Here is a 13,818-nt window from a genome sequence, read left to right as displayed (position 1 = left end):
CATAGAAATGCATGTTTCTGAATCTAGAAACAGCCCCAGTCCTGCAGACGGGCAGGTGCGGGCGGGGGCGGGAGGTTTGGTCACGTGCCAGGTCCCAGCCCCCAGCAGCCCCTGCGCTCTGCCTCTCGGAGTGAAGCGCAGGGATTTCCTGTGCATGACGCCGGACTGGCCCCGCCCAGTTTGATGGGGCGGGGCTTCTTTTTCTGGGTGGTCTGTTCTCTCACTAGGGTTTGTCTGAAAAGCAGTGCATTCCTCCCCGTACTCTGCATGGGGAGGGGGGTGTTATCTGTGAGTGTAACATAGGAAATTACGAGAATCCACAGCAAAGGAACCTTGGATACTGCTCTGCAGGGGACCAGACACCCGCGACTCAAAACTGGTTCCAAGTTGTTTTTGTTTGTGAAAACTTACAGTTTTCCCTAGTGACTCGCGGGTGGGAGCATTTCAGTGAAGCTGATGGACCTTGCAGAAAAAGGGACCACCCGTCCGTGGGGCGAGACCATGAGGACCAGATGAGTGGCCGGCGTCCTGCGCAGGTGGCAGAAGACGGCTGCTTCTGCCGCCTGTGCTGCGCACGGCCGGGCAGGCGGGGTGGGTGTCGTCTGCAGCCACAGGACCAGACCCGTGCCGCCGGTCTGAGGCCGTCGGCTGTTGGCTTCTGGCACCTTCAGCCTTGCACTCCGGGGCCCAGGTCCGGGGCAGGACTCTGGGCGGCTGCTGGGCCCCCTCTGCTCACGTGACTCGCACGGGGCTTCTCCGTGGGCGGGAAAGGGCCAGAACCGCCCGTCAGTGTGGGGCGGTCTGCCGCTTCTGCCACGCGGGTTCCGGTAAGTTCTCCCCAAGGCCCCGGGTTGCCCGTGGGTGAGCCTCAGAGGCCCTGGAGTCCCGAGGGGCCTTGACAAGGTGATGCCGTCAGGGTCACACCGACAGGCCGCCCTCTCTGAGGTCACCTTTCACAGGGTGATCACATTCCAGTTTCTTTGGAACTCCGGTCACCTGCCACCTCTCAGAGATGGTAATTCTGTAACCTTGTGCAAACAGCTCGATACAAGACAGGTGGGGGGACAGCCCTGTGTGTCCCCCACCTTTTGGGAAAGATGACAAAAGCGTGTCCCTGGGTGCAGTGCTCTGTCCCCGCCCGGCCTTCAGAGCCCTTGCTGGGCCCTTCCCACTAGCACAGGGGTTCCCGGCCTGTCGGGGTCCCAGGGAAGGGCGCCCCCCCCCCATTGGCACACACCCAGCTCCTGGCAACCGAGCGCTGTCTCAGCGCCAGTTAGTGGGCGGTTCACCTTGGCCAACGTCGCCGTGGGATCGCTACTCTGGGTTGTAACTCGAGGGTCCGCACGGCTGCTCTCAGACTGGGGCTTCCCTGGGGGGCGCCCCAGGCACCTGCGTCCCCCGCACTCCGGCTCCACAGCCGAAGGTCACGGGCGTCTCCTCCAGAGGCATCAGCTCTGCCCACCATTTGTTCCTCGGGCTGCGGACAGCCGGCTTCTGCCCGTCCCCGAGCGTGTGGGGTCAGGGCGCCGGACCCGGCCACCGCCCCTGGGCACTGCTCCTGCGGGCCGTCCGAGCAGTCAGACCAGCCTTGAGGGGTCGTTCCGGTGCGGGGTTTCCCGTGACCAGCCCGTTCAAGTTCCCGGGACTGTACTCCCCCGGAAGGAGCCCTCCCAACACGACTCGGCTTCTCCAGCCGCTGCGGGGAGCCATCCGCGCCCGTGCCCTCCTTAGGCCGGGCTTCTCATGGACTGTGTGCTTCTGATCTGACACGAGAATCTGGGACAGGAGTAAAACCCACCCCCTAAAACTGTGTGGCCGGCCTGCAGCAGTGTGCTCCACGCTGGTGCGAAACCCAGCCGAGGGGGTATCTGCTCTCGCCCCGCCTCGCGGCCCAGCCAGGGGCCCAGCCTTCGCCCACACGAAAACCAACGCGGTCAGCGTGTCAGCCAAGCACAGTTCGGTGCCTTGCAGGATCCTCTGCAGTCCCCGGCTGCGTATCTCTGGTGTGGTTCGGCGTGCCGAAGTTCAGCCAGTTTCCTCATTTGTTTCATTTGTCGCTTTTCCCCTGGTTTTTGAGGGTCTAGACTTACCCTGTACATACGGTTTTTTTAAGCAAAGCTTTTCTGCTTTTGACTCCATTGGCACTTGTACGAGCTGGAGACATAGTTGCCGTTGAATGTGGCGTATGCCGAAGGCACGTCACTGCAGCCCGTTGGCTGCTGTCCCCCCTGTGCTGACTGGGTGGCTGTTCTGATAGAATGTCTCCAGCATCAGGATTATTCAGTAATGTACCTGTCAGCGTAGCCTTAATTACTTAATGAAGTTTGAAAGCCCTTCAGCTGACCTTTGCAGTGGAGAATGGGCCGGGGCCTGTTCCGGTGAGTCCTCTGCCACGGAGGGTGCTGAGCCGTGCTGGGCCCTGCCTCCCCGTGAAGGCCCCGCGTGGGCCTGTCCAGCAGCAGACAGCCTGGGCCCGAGCCCATCCACCCCACTCCCCGCCCCTGGACTGGGGTCCTCTGGGCCCTGCTCTGTCTGCCCTGCGGGGTCCAAGGCCAAGGCCTCATGGAGTTGATGTAGCCCGAGCTCCCAAGGGCGCAGGACACGGGAAGGCTGCCGCGCCCCAGCGCCCTCCTCCGCCCCGAGTCTGGGGAGTGGGTCCCCCGTCTCGTCCTTGAAACGGGGGTGGTCTTGCCCCTCAGCACTCGGGCCTGATGGCCACTAGGCCCTGGGCTCCCTCCCTGCCTGACCAGCCCGGTCCCCGAGGCCGTGGTGAGTGGCTGGTCAATCGGCCCAAGAACCTTCCGGCCCTGGAGCCCTTCCCCGCTGTGTCTGTCTTCTCACCTCGGGGGCCTGGGGCAGCTGGGTCCCGTGAGCCTGGACTGGGACGGCCAGGCGCCAGCTGCGGGCCCTCCTGAAGCCCGAGGGGGGCCCGGGGCCACCAGCGGGGCCCTGGGCTTCAGGGTCCACCGGCCTTACTGCCTCCAGGAAGCCCCGGTTCCTTCCGTCTTCCCGTGCTCACCCCTGACCCAGCCACTCAAAGGAAGGGCAGGCGCCCCAGGACCAAGGAGGCTATTGGGGCAGCCCTGGGGTGAGGGGCCACGTGACCTGCAGAAGCGTGCCCAGCCTGACCCAGCGGGGGGAGGGCAGGGCCCCACGGCCGTGCTGGTTGTGGGAGGACCTGTGGGCGCCTGGGGAGGCAGAATTGCATCCTGGGCCAGAGGCTCCAGGAACAGAGAGCCAGGTTCCAGGGGGGCCCTCCCTAGCCCAAGCCTGAGCAGCCCCCCAAGCCTGGCCTGGTGACGACCCTGGATGTCGGGTCATGTGCTAGGCCTGTACCCTGGCGGCTCCAGAGTGCCCCAGGGAGTCCCTCTAGGTGAGACCCGAAGAGGCTTGTCTGCGCTTCACCCCGTGGCGAGCCTGCCAGGCGGCAGGGAGAGGGCGGGCCCTCAGCGTGGTGGGCCTGCGCCCGTAGCACCTCCACCTTGAAGTCTCCGGGCCTGTCTTGCCCCGCCCACCTGCAGGGTTCCCGAGTGGCCACCAGGCGGCGCCCGCGGCCCGGCTTCGTGTAGCCCGGGGCAAGGAGGGCGCAGCTTGGAGCCGGTAGGAGGCCTGAGCACAGCTGTTGCGCCTGGGCCCCTGCCCGGCGCACCTGCTTCTTGAGGGTGGCCAGGTGGCCACGGTCTGGCTGCACCTCCTGCCCTAGAGCGGCGCATGCGCTTGTGCTGGGCCCATCCGGCATCGCCCACGCACCACAATCCAGAGTCCCCTGTGGGGGCCAGATTCCCACTTGCCCCTCCTGGCGCTGGGCGGCCAGCAGGCCTGTCTCAGGCCCTGGCCAGCTCACCCACTGGCAGCCCACGTGGCCCAGGCCCTGGGGTGACAAGCATGGGCGGGGTGGGAAGGTCTGGGTGCTCCGCCCGCATCTCCAAAGAGCCTCCTCCTCACTCCTGGTCACTAGCCCCAACCTTCACGCCCACACCAAGTGCCACACGTCACTGCCAATGCCACCGCCCCAAGTGCACCCCACGGGCTCTATGGTGCTCTGGACTTGGGCAGAACCTCTGCCCGGCCATTCTCTGCCCCTGTGCCCCCTGGGGCCGCTGTGTTTTGGTGTCTGGGGCAGCAGGGCTGAGAAAGTCAGGGGAGCTGGAGGAAGGGAAGGAAGGGCCCCAGCATGTGGGCAGCCCGGGCCCTCGGGGCCGGGAAAGGCCGCTGTGGGTAGGGGGTGGGAGGCTGTGGCTGCCCTGCTGCTCCTGGGGCTCAAGGGGCCCTGCCAGGCTGTGTCCTTCTCTGAGCCTCAGTGTCCCTCCAAGGGGCCTCTCAGGGCCCACCCTAGCCGACAGGGCCCCCACGCTGCACTGAGGGGTCGGCAGGGCCAGGATAGCTCAGGTGACCTGACATGCAAGGAGGCCTCTGGAGGCTGGCCCCGCATCGTCCCCCCCGCAGCCAAATGGGATGGGGGTGGGGTGGCGGCACTGGTGCCCAAGGCCTAGCTTGCTCTCCCGGGGCCTGGCAGGGTGGCCCAGGGCAGAGCCGGGCCCGGTGGGGGCCTAACCACTGCTCCCCAGCAGCTCCGCCCCCAGAGCTCAGGCTCCACCCTTTGACATCAGTCTAGGACAGGACTCGGGTGGGCCCCAAGGCCGCTGCCCGCCAGCGTGTCTCTGGGCCACTGTCTGTGACGTGGGCAGTGAGCTTTGTGGTGGGGAGAGTTCAATGAGGTCCACAGGGAGCCCGGGGGTGGGGGCGGCAGCAGCCATGTGTGGGGAGGAGCCAGAGGGCCCCCCCACCTCCCAGAGGAGAGCCCTCACCTCTTCCCTTTAGGCCTGCATGGCCCGTAACCCCAGGCCCACAGAGCACCCCCCTTCTCCCCGCAGTCAGCAAACAGAGGAAGCAGCAGGGCGGTCCCTGGCCAAGGCCTCTGAGGCTGGGCTCCAGCCTGCACCGCCCCTCCCCCCGCTCTCCCCCCTCCGCCCTGCCTGGGGGTGTCCGGGAAGCCCTCGGAGACTGGAAACGCAGGGGCTCCCACAGCTTCACCCAGCACCGTGTGTGGTGTGCACGTATGCTGTGTGCGTGGACGTGTGTTCTGAGTGCATGAGTGTGTGCACACGTGTGATGCATGCATGTGTGTGTGCGCACGTGTATGTCTGTGAGTGCACGTGTGAATGAGTGTGTTGTGGTGCATGTGCGTGCGCACATGTGAGCATGTGTGCATGCATGTGTGGCAACGTGGCATGTACACGCCCTGCTATGGCGCCCTGCTATGCTGTGGGTGGGCGAGCGGCCGGGGGGAGAGGAGGGCTGGGAGCCCGGGAGCAGCCCCCCGTGGGGACAGGGCCAGGCAGGGCTGGGAGGGACGCCTGGCATCTGCTCCAGCATCCTGGGAACACGGCCCGGGAGGAAGCCCACAGAGCAGCGCCGGCGGGGCCCTAGCAACGCAGCACAAAGACGTGGCCTACTTACTCCACACAGCCGCCCCGCCCGGCCCCAGCTCCCTGCTGGGGCGGGGGCAGGGATTCGGACTTCTGGGGAGCCCAAATGCCCTGGCCTTTGGGGCTCAGTGCCCTGGACGCCTGGGGCCTCCTCCTGGTCCCCCCCCAACCAAGGATGCTGGCCCAAACCCGGGAGAGGGTTTCCTCACTCTTAAAGGGGTCGCAGGGATGCCTGGCACCCAGCAGGCGGGCGCTGTGGGCCTTTCCAGCCCCAGAAATCGGGGGGCTCCCTGTGCAAGCCTTGGAAGTCCCTGTGACCCTGGCCACAGGCCTCAGACCAAAGCCCCCAAGTCGGGACAGAGTTGGTGGCAGGGGCTGGCCAGGGTCACTGAGGACGAGCCTGCACTGCCCACCCAGCCCCTCCAGCAACAGGGCCCACAGCAGGGGCGCTCTTCACACACAGCACCTTCTCGCCTCTGTCATCGGCCTGGCCGGGGCTGGGGGGGCGGCCACTCTGCGGAGGAGACCCCTCGGACGCAACACTAAGGCCCGCTGACAGCACTGGGCTGTCTCCGGACCGTCCAGGCCAGCTCCCTGCTCACTGCCGCCTCCTGCAGGAAGCCTGCCTGGCCCAGGGCCCTGGGGAGGGGGAGGCAAGTGTCCCCAGTGCCTAGGGAGGCTGAGCAAGCCACCAGAGGGGAAGGGTGCACTCGCGGGGCAGCTCCAGGGTCTCTGGGGGACCTATGATGTCCCTGCTGCCACTGGCTGCCCTGGGCTGCCCCATTGGGGAGAGTCTAACGTGGGGTCATCTCCATGGTTTTTTTTTGGGGGGGGGCGGCTCCCTGAGGAGGGAGGGCTGAGGGCCAGCAAGGCTGTGAGGATGCTTTGTGGAGCACCCGGGCCCTGGGGACAGGAAGTCCTTGGCCCCACGAGGTGGCTGTCACCTGACACTATGCTCGATAACCAAATGTCTTCCTGACCGCACCTGGGGAGCGCGCCAGGCTGCTGTGTAAGCTCAGGCCTGAGCTCCTGCTGGGCCTCGGTTTCCCCGCAGGGACGGACGGGGGCTGTGGGAGAGCGCCCTCCGCCCGCTGAGTTGCCCTCGCCCTGCCCAGCCCTGGAGCCCGCGGGCCGCGGCGACCCCCACATCTGTCCCCATTCCCCTCCAGAGGACGGCGTCCGCCCTCCGCCCATCTGATGGCTCCTTCACCCGCCAGGCGCTCCTCTGCGCCCTGGACCCATCCTGGGGGCGCGTGGAGGAGTCGAGGTGAATGAATGCGTGGCCCAGGCGGGGGCTGGGGGTCACTTAGGTGCGTGCGTGTGCGTGCGTGCCCCCGCCCCCACCCCGGCCCCAGACGCAGCCGCCCGCCCCTCCCCTACCGCAGCCCCCTCCCTAATTTATGCCATGAGGGGGTGGCCGCACGCTGGTCCCCTGCGTGGCAGCGGCTTTGTCCCCAGGCGGATTCCCAACGGCTGGCCGCCTTCGGGAAGAAAGGGCCCTTCTCTGGCGGGCGATGAGGTCACCGTCCGCGGCGGGCACACAAAGGCCTGGGCCCCCACCCCGCCCTGCTGGCAGCTGCCTCTTTGTCCTCCGTTCTCCAGCCCAGGAGAAACCCGGGCCCCTTCCCCCGCGATGGGAGGAGTGGGGGAGGGGCCGGGCCGCCCCGCTCCCTGGCCTTGCTCCTCGTGAGTGACTGTCCCTGCTGCGGGGCAGACCCGTCACACACCAGAGGCCACGCCGGGCCCAGGGCCCCTGTGGGGGCTCCGCCCAGTGCGGGCGCATGTGTCCAGCTGTCTGGGTCCCCGGGGCAGGAAGGCGAGTGGGGGCTACCGGAAGGGGAAGCGGAGGCTGCAGGGTCAGGGCGATGCTCCTTGTCCTCAGCGGCTGAAACTAGTGTCTGCCTGGACCCAGGACTCGCGGCGCGTGTGCTCTGTGTGCCCGCGTGTGCATGCATGTGCCTGCGTGTGCATGCCTGTGTAGTGGGGACGGCGCCTGAGGCCTTGGCCAAGCCAGCTGCCCAGCAGCGTGTCTCTGGGCCACTGTCTATGAGTCAGGCAGTGGCACTCGCTTTGTCGGGGGTTGAGAGTTGCATGAGGCGTCCCCAAGCACTTCTCCTTGCAGGAGCCCAGCTGGGGCACTCCTGTGGGCACCCCGTTCCTCAGGGCTGGGGGCCTGAGGCTCAGGGAGGACCGGTCCTTTGCCCAAAGCCCGAGGCTGCAGTGGTGGGGCTGAGAAAGTTGCGGCCCTCTGCGCTCCTAACCTTCCCCGTGGAGCACAGTCCGGCCAGGCCAGCACCTGCTTCGGGCTGCGGGGCCCATGCTGGGACGGGGCCAGCCCAGCGGGGTCGGAGCCCCCAGAGCTGTGAGCCCTGCAGTGGGGGGTGGAGGGGCGCAGCGGGGCCTGGGGGCTGCACTGCTGTCCCGGCTGCACTGACCAGCACCTGCTGGGTCCGCCCAGGATGGGGTCGGTTTGGACACGTTCCTGGTGGAAAAGAACATGGGGTTTAGCTGGGACCCTGGGCACCACGGTGAGGTCAGAGACAGGCCTGGGCGGGGGGGATGTCGCTCTCAGGGCTGTGGGGGTGCTGGGGGCTTCTGACACCCCAGTGGAGGTGGCCTGGGCCGGACAGAGGGCCGTGGAAGGGGGCAGGGCAGGGCAAAGGCCTGGTGACGGTCTCAAGGGCAGGAACGCCAGCCCTGAGCCCTCCCCGGCCAGCGGCCTCCGGGGCAGTCTTTCCGCAGAGCAAGGAAGTGGGGCCCTGGGGCTCTGGTCCCAGACAAACAGGCCAGGCTGGACACGGAAGGCGCGGGGCCGGGGCCGGGGCCTGCCGGGCGGGGCTGCGGGCAGAGCCAGTGCGGGCCCCTGAGAGCCCAGCGCTTCACGCGAGTCGAGGGAGCTGGGTGCGGGGAGGCCAGGAAGGCGGAGGGGCCGGCGGGGAGGGCAGGGACCCAGGTGTCCGAGTGCCCAGGGAGGGCGCGGGGAGGAGGCCGCGCACGCAAGGGGCCCGCCACCCCAGCGCCTTCGCGTCCCGTGGGTGGGGGCTGGGCGGCCTCGGCCCCTCCCCCCGGCGGCTCCTTCCGCCTGCCTGGTGCCGGGAACGGCCATTGTGCCGGTAGCCTAGCAACAAGCTTCGGTCACCGCTGCGGGCCGCCCCCGGCCGCCCCCCACGTGGCATTCCGGGCACCACCCGCGCCCCCGCCCGCCGCGCCCGCCGGTGCGGTGGGCCTCTGGGTCGCGTCCCCGGGTGGGCGCGCTCCGCAACCACCGGAACCGGCGTTCAGCCGGGCGCCGTCCCTGCCCCACGCCCCTGCCTCGGCTCGCTGTCTCGGCAAACGGAAAAGCAGGGACGGGAGGCAGCCTGGGGCCTGCGGGGCAGCGGCTGGGAGGGGTGGCGGGCTCGGCGCCTGCCGGGCCGCGCTGTCCGCGAAGTTAAACGGCAGTGGACGGAGTTGGAGCCGTTTCCCGGAGGCGCTGGACCGGGAAGCCTGCGGGGGCGGGGGGGCAGCAGGGCTGCCAGGAGTGTCTGCAAAGAGGAGACAGGGCGGCTGTCTGGAGTGCAGAGGCCAGAAGAGGGGCCCCCTCCCAGAACTGGGGTGCTGGGGGCGCCCTGGAGGCCTGCCCTCCACCGAGGCCAGCGCCCCCGAGTCGGTGGCTGTAGTGCCGGGGGGAGCAGCGAATGGCCGGCTGACCGTGGCCCCTGTGGAGGGCGAGGACGGGCCACCTGCCCCTCAGAATCTGCTGCCCCCTCGCCCGGCCCCGCCCCAGGGTGCCGGGTGCACTGGCAGGGGAGGCTGGAGAAGCGACCCCGGGCAGGGCAGGGCAGGGCAGGGCAGGGATGCCTCCCGGAGGAGCCTGGGTCGGAGACACGGTTGAGCAGCCTCGGGCCTTTTCCCTTTGACCACGCCAACACCTTCCTGCCCTGTAAAAGGTCACGGGGGTGGGGACAGACTCGCGCTCCCGGGGCTCCGCTCCGCCCATCGTCGGCAAACCCGCACGCACTGTCCCAGGTTCTCGAAGAAAACGTGGTGTGTGCTCAGATCGGAGCCCGCCGAGGTTCCGGCCCTTCCGCTGGCTCGCACCCTGGGTCCCGGGCACCTGTGAGGAGGAGCCCCCCGGGGACACAGTGACCCCGCGAGCGAGGGGCCCGCGGATCCCCCGCAAACGCCACGACCACTGAGGGGGGGTTCAGTTCTGATGAACAGCGGGGCCTCACACAGGGCCCCGCAGACAGCGCTGGAAGCTCCCCGAGCCGGGACTGAGCTGCCTGAGTTCATAAAGGTGCGTTTTGTTTCAAGAAATCAAAGGAAGGAAAGAAGGCGACCGAGAGACTCTGCCCCCCCCCCCCCCCCCCCCCCGGCAGTGACCGCTGAGCGGCCCCACCCTCAGGCGCGGAGTCTGCAGGTCTGGGGTGGGGACCTGCCTGTCACGGGCGGCCAGGTGATGCGTTTGCAGAGCCCGCCTGCCACCAGCGAGCCTGTGGCGGAAGCGGCGGAGTGCGTGGTCTGTCACCTGGAACTGTCCTGGGTCCCTCAAGAGCACAGAGCCCGGGGGGGTGGTCACTGCACTGTTGCGAGGATGGCTTTGGCATCCCAGTGCACCACTTGGTGGCAGTGTACCCAGGTGACGACGATGTGTGGGCTGCGAGGACCTGTGACACCACCCTTTCAGGCCCCCTGGGGGGAGGGGGGGTGAGACAGGGACACTCCCAACAGGCAGCAGACGGCTCTGGGCTTCCTGGTGGCAGAGAGGGACACAGGCTCACTGACCTGGCCCATCTCTGCTTCTCACTTCAACTCTCAGGCTGCCCCCCCCCCCCGGGAGTCCACCTAAATGCACCTTCTGATCAGGAGGTCTGGGAGGGGGCCAGGTTCTGCCTCATAAGTAGCCCCCTGCAGCGGGGGCACTGCCACGCAGGGACCCCACCCGAGTACAGTTCTCGGGCCCTGGGAGGGAGAGAAGCCGGTAGGTGAGCTGCCCCGTCACTGCGGCACCAGGACCCTGTGCGGGGCGAGCACCCAGCCACACCCAGCCGGGGCCACACTTGGGGCTGCGGTGTGGGCCGCGAGGGCGGCCAGCAGAGGCCTGAAGGCCAGGAGGGAGGACCGCCTGCCGCCGGGAAGGCGGCTTGGCAGGCCGGGCACAGGGGAGGGTGCGCCGTGATGTTGCCATGGAGACAGGGAGTGGGGGAGCACGGAGCTTCGGATCCTGTCAAAAGGCCACGGAGCATCTCCCTCTTCTCCTCCCAAAGCGAGCATCTGAGCTCAGGCAGCCAGGGACCCGGCTCCACACCGAGTCTCAGGACATGGGCTCTGTCTGTCTGTCCCTGGGGCCCTGGACCCAGGGTCCCGCCGGCTGTGTGGGGCCGGGCTGGCAGACGGGCCCGGGGCCCAGGGCAGGGCCCGACTCGGTTGCCCTCTGCCAAGTGCCGGGGCGGACCCACAGGAGGCATCATGGGGGGGAGGGCTGCATCCCCCCCCCACCCCCCGCTGCCCTGTGCGTGCAGTCGGCTTGGGGGGGGAGGGCAGCCTGGCCCTGGGGTTTCAGGTCCAGAGGGATGGGAAGCCCTCGGAGAGGCGGGCTGGCCCGATCCCGCCACCGCCTTGACCTGCCCTCGAAGGAAGGAGTGCCCAGGGGGGACTCGGAGGAGGGGGCCTGGGGTGTTGGGTCCTGGGGACTCAGGACATTGAGGGCAAGGTCAGCGGGGGTGGCAGGAGGGCGGTGGAGGGGCACTCCGGCATCCAGGCTGAGCCAGGCCGGCGTGGTGCCCCACCTCCCCTGGCAGTCGCGCCACCTGGCCTGTGCGTGGGGGCCAGGGGGTCCCGGTGAGTGGGGAGACCGCAGGGTGGGCAGGGGGGACGGGGTGCCTGCCAGGCGGGGGCAGGGAGGGCACGGGCAGCGGGAGGAGGGATGGAAGGACGGCCGCGAACACACTCCCCTCCCTGTCCCGGTCTTCTGGACGGGGACACTGTGCCCGCTCCTGCCGGCCCCTCCGAGAAGGGACAGATGTCGGGGAGGAAGCTGATTATCCACAAAGGCTGGAGGCTGCGACCAGAGCGCTCGGTTAGCGTGACCCAGTTCCGAGCTATTCTTGGCCTGGTGGGGGCTGAGTAATTCTCTCCGGCTGAGGCCGCCCTCCGCAGGCGGCCTGACTTTGAAATGCCCTCAGCTGGGCACAGAGATGCAGCCCGCGGAGGGCAGCCAGGCTGGCCGGGCCCTGCTGTCCCCTCCCGCTGGAGACCCGCTCCGCGCCTCACCCGCTGCCGCTGCCCCCCACCCCGCCCCGGGCCTGGGGCCATGGACCCCCACCCCGAAACCTCAGGTCTCTCCAGCCCCTGACCTGAGGGTGGGCCACGTTAGCGAAGGCTTGAAAAACGGCCCCACGACTGGACTCGCCCTTGGAGTGTGAGCGGAGGACGGGAGAGGGGGTGCCCGACTCCCTGTCCAGAGGGGACATTTCATCCCCCCCCCATCCTGTGCATGGGCCTGGCTGAGGTCAGCCAGAAGCCGCCGGGCCAGGGATCCGAGAGGACCCGCGGCTGCTTCAGGCCTCCGAGCTGCTTCCCCGGCAGGGGCGCGGGGCGTGCTTGTTACGCAGCAGGGCCGTGCGGACGGCTCGCTGATACAGTGCCTCGGAAGTTGTGCAGGTTGGCCGACGCTCCCCTGGCCTGTGCCCAGCTGGAGGCTCCCCGTTCTTGGTCTCGTTATGCAATGAGCTAAGGGCAGTGGCCAGGGAACCTGCGTCTGCCGGACGTCCCGACGTCCACTCCTCTCCCCCCGACAAGCTGTTAAAACACCCCTGAAGCTAAAAGCCGTTCGAGTGCCTCGAAGCCCAAAGACAGTGTCAGATGGACCCAGAAGTGGCCCCCAAAGTCTGGCCTTGGTGTCAGCCATGGAGAGTGGGGGGCTCCTGAGGAGGAGGGCACAGCCCTGGAGGTCACACCTGGGGCAGCCCGTGCGCATGCCTAGGACCGATGTGGCACTGCATCTCTCCCCGCCCCCACCCTGCCAGAGGGGGGCCGTGACCCAGGCGGGCCCGGAGCCTGGGCCCTCACCTGCTCACATCCCCCCTTACCCCGCCCCCAGCCAGGGCAGAGTGTGGCCTGGCTGTCACCCTCCTCCTGTGACTGCAGGGGCCACCTCCGGGCACAGGGCCCGACCCCTCCCCTGCCCCCACCCGACGGTGCCTGGTCCCGGGGAGCCCCTCGGGCCCTGACCTGCCGGATCCAGGGTGCCAGGGGCTCCGGCATTTAGGGCGCTCAGCTCACGCTGCCCAAGTCCTGAGGACTGGGCAAAACCAGCCCCCCCCAACAGCACACTCCCCCCGGGGTGCATCGGGATCCCTGAGGGCAGACAGGGACATGCCCTGGCCGGCAGTGAGCCCAACAGCCCCCGGGGCAGAGGGGCCCTGGGCCTGGTGACCAGCCTGTGCTCAGTGGCCTGGCCAGCAGGGCAGGCAGCGGGGGCTCCTCCAGCCTGAGGTCCCTGCCGCCTGCCTGCTCCCGCCTGGGAAGGCCTGCTCCCCCGCCCACCTTCCAGCAGCCCTCTGGACCCTGCACAGTGCCACCTCTCCTGAGCCTTCCCACATGACAGCAGGAATCCCTCCTTCTGGCCTGTGTCACGCCCTAGGGGGATGTGCCCAGCAGGGGCCTCTGATCTGGGAGGTCTAGGTGGGTGGGGGTGTGGAGGCCTGGACCCCCGTGAGTGGTATCTCCTCTGGGCCCGTGTCCCCACCTGTGCAGTGGCCTGGGGCGGGGCAGGAGGAGCCCACCCGCCCACCAGCGAGAGGCAGTGGGCATGTTGCCTGGATGACAGACAGGCCGGAGAGGCACTGGGAGGACCGGCACCCAGCACCGGGGGCGAGGAGGCCGGGTCAGCCAGGCCAGGGCTTGCTGGGGGAGGCGGTGGGAGCTGGTGTCCAGGACTCCAAGCCAGGCCCTGTGGTGGGACCCTGGCCTGGGGCCCTGCAGGCCACAGGGGGAGCCGGACAGCACGCCCCAGTTCTTCGTCAGGGGTGGGGCGGCCCGGGGCAGGGTGTGGGGATTTCCAAGGAAAACTGAGGGCTCCCAAGTGTCGGGGTGGGCAGGGGAGTTGCCGGCTGAGTCCTTGCCCTGTGACTGGCCCCAGGGGCTGATTCAGTGACTGGTGTGACAGTTGGTCACTCGCTGGCTCTGCCTCTCTGGGCATCAGGCTCCCCACCTGCAGAATTGGGGTGCGGCTGGACCCCCCCTCCTCAGCCTGCAGGCAGCCCCCTGAGCCAGCAGGGGCCTGTGGGTACAGAGGGGGGTTGAGCAGGGCACCCCTGCCCAGGGGTGGGGGGTGGGCGGTGCAGAGAGACACAGCTGAGAGGGGCCCTGAAGGATGAGTGGGAGCCCGGCCGTGTGCTCTGTG

The sequence above is a fragment of the Phyllostomus discolor genome, chromosome 1 (genome assembly GCF_004126475.2).
Source record: "Phyllostomus discolor isolate MPI-MPIP mPhyDis1 chromosome 1, mPhyDis1.pri.v3, whole genome shotgun sequence".
NCBI classification, from domain to species: domain Eukaryota; kingdom Metazoa; phylum Chordata; class Mammalia; order Chiroptera; family Phyllostomidae; genus Phyllostomus; species Phyllostomus discolor.
Note: the sequence above shows the minus strand (reverse complement) of the source record.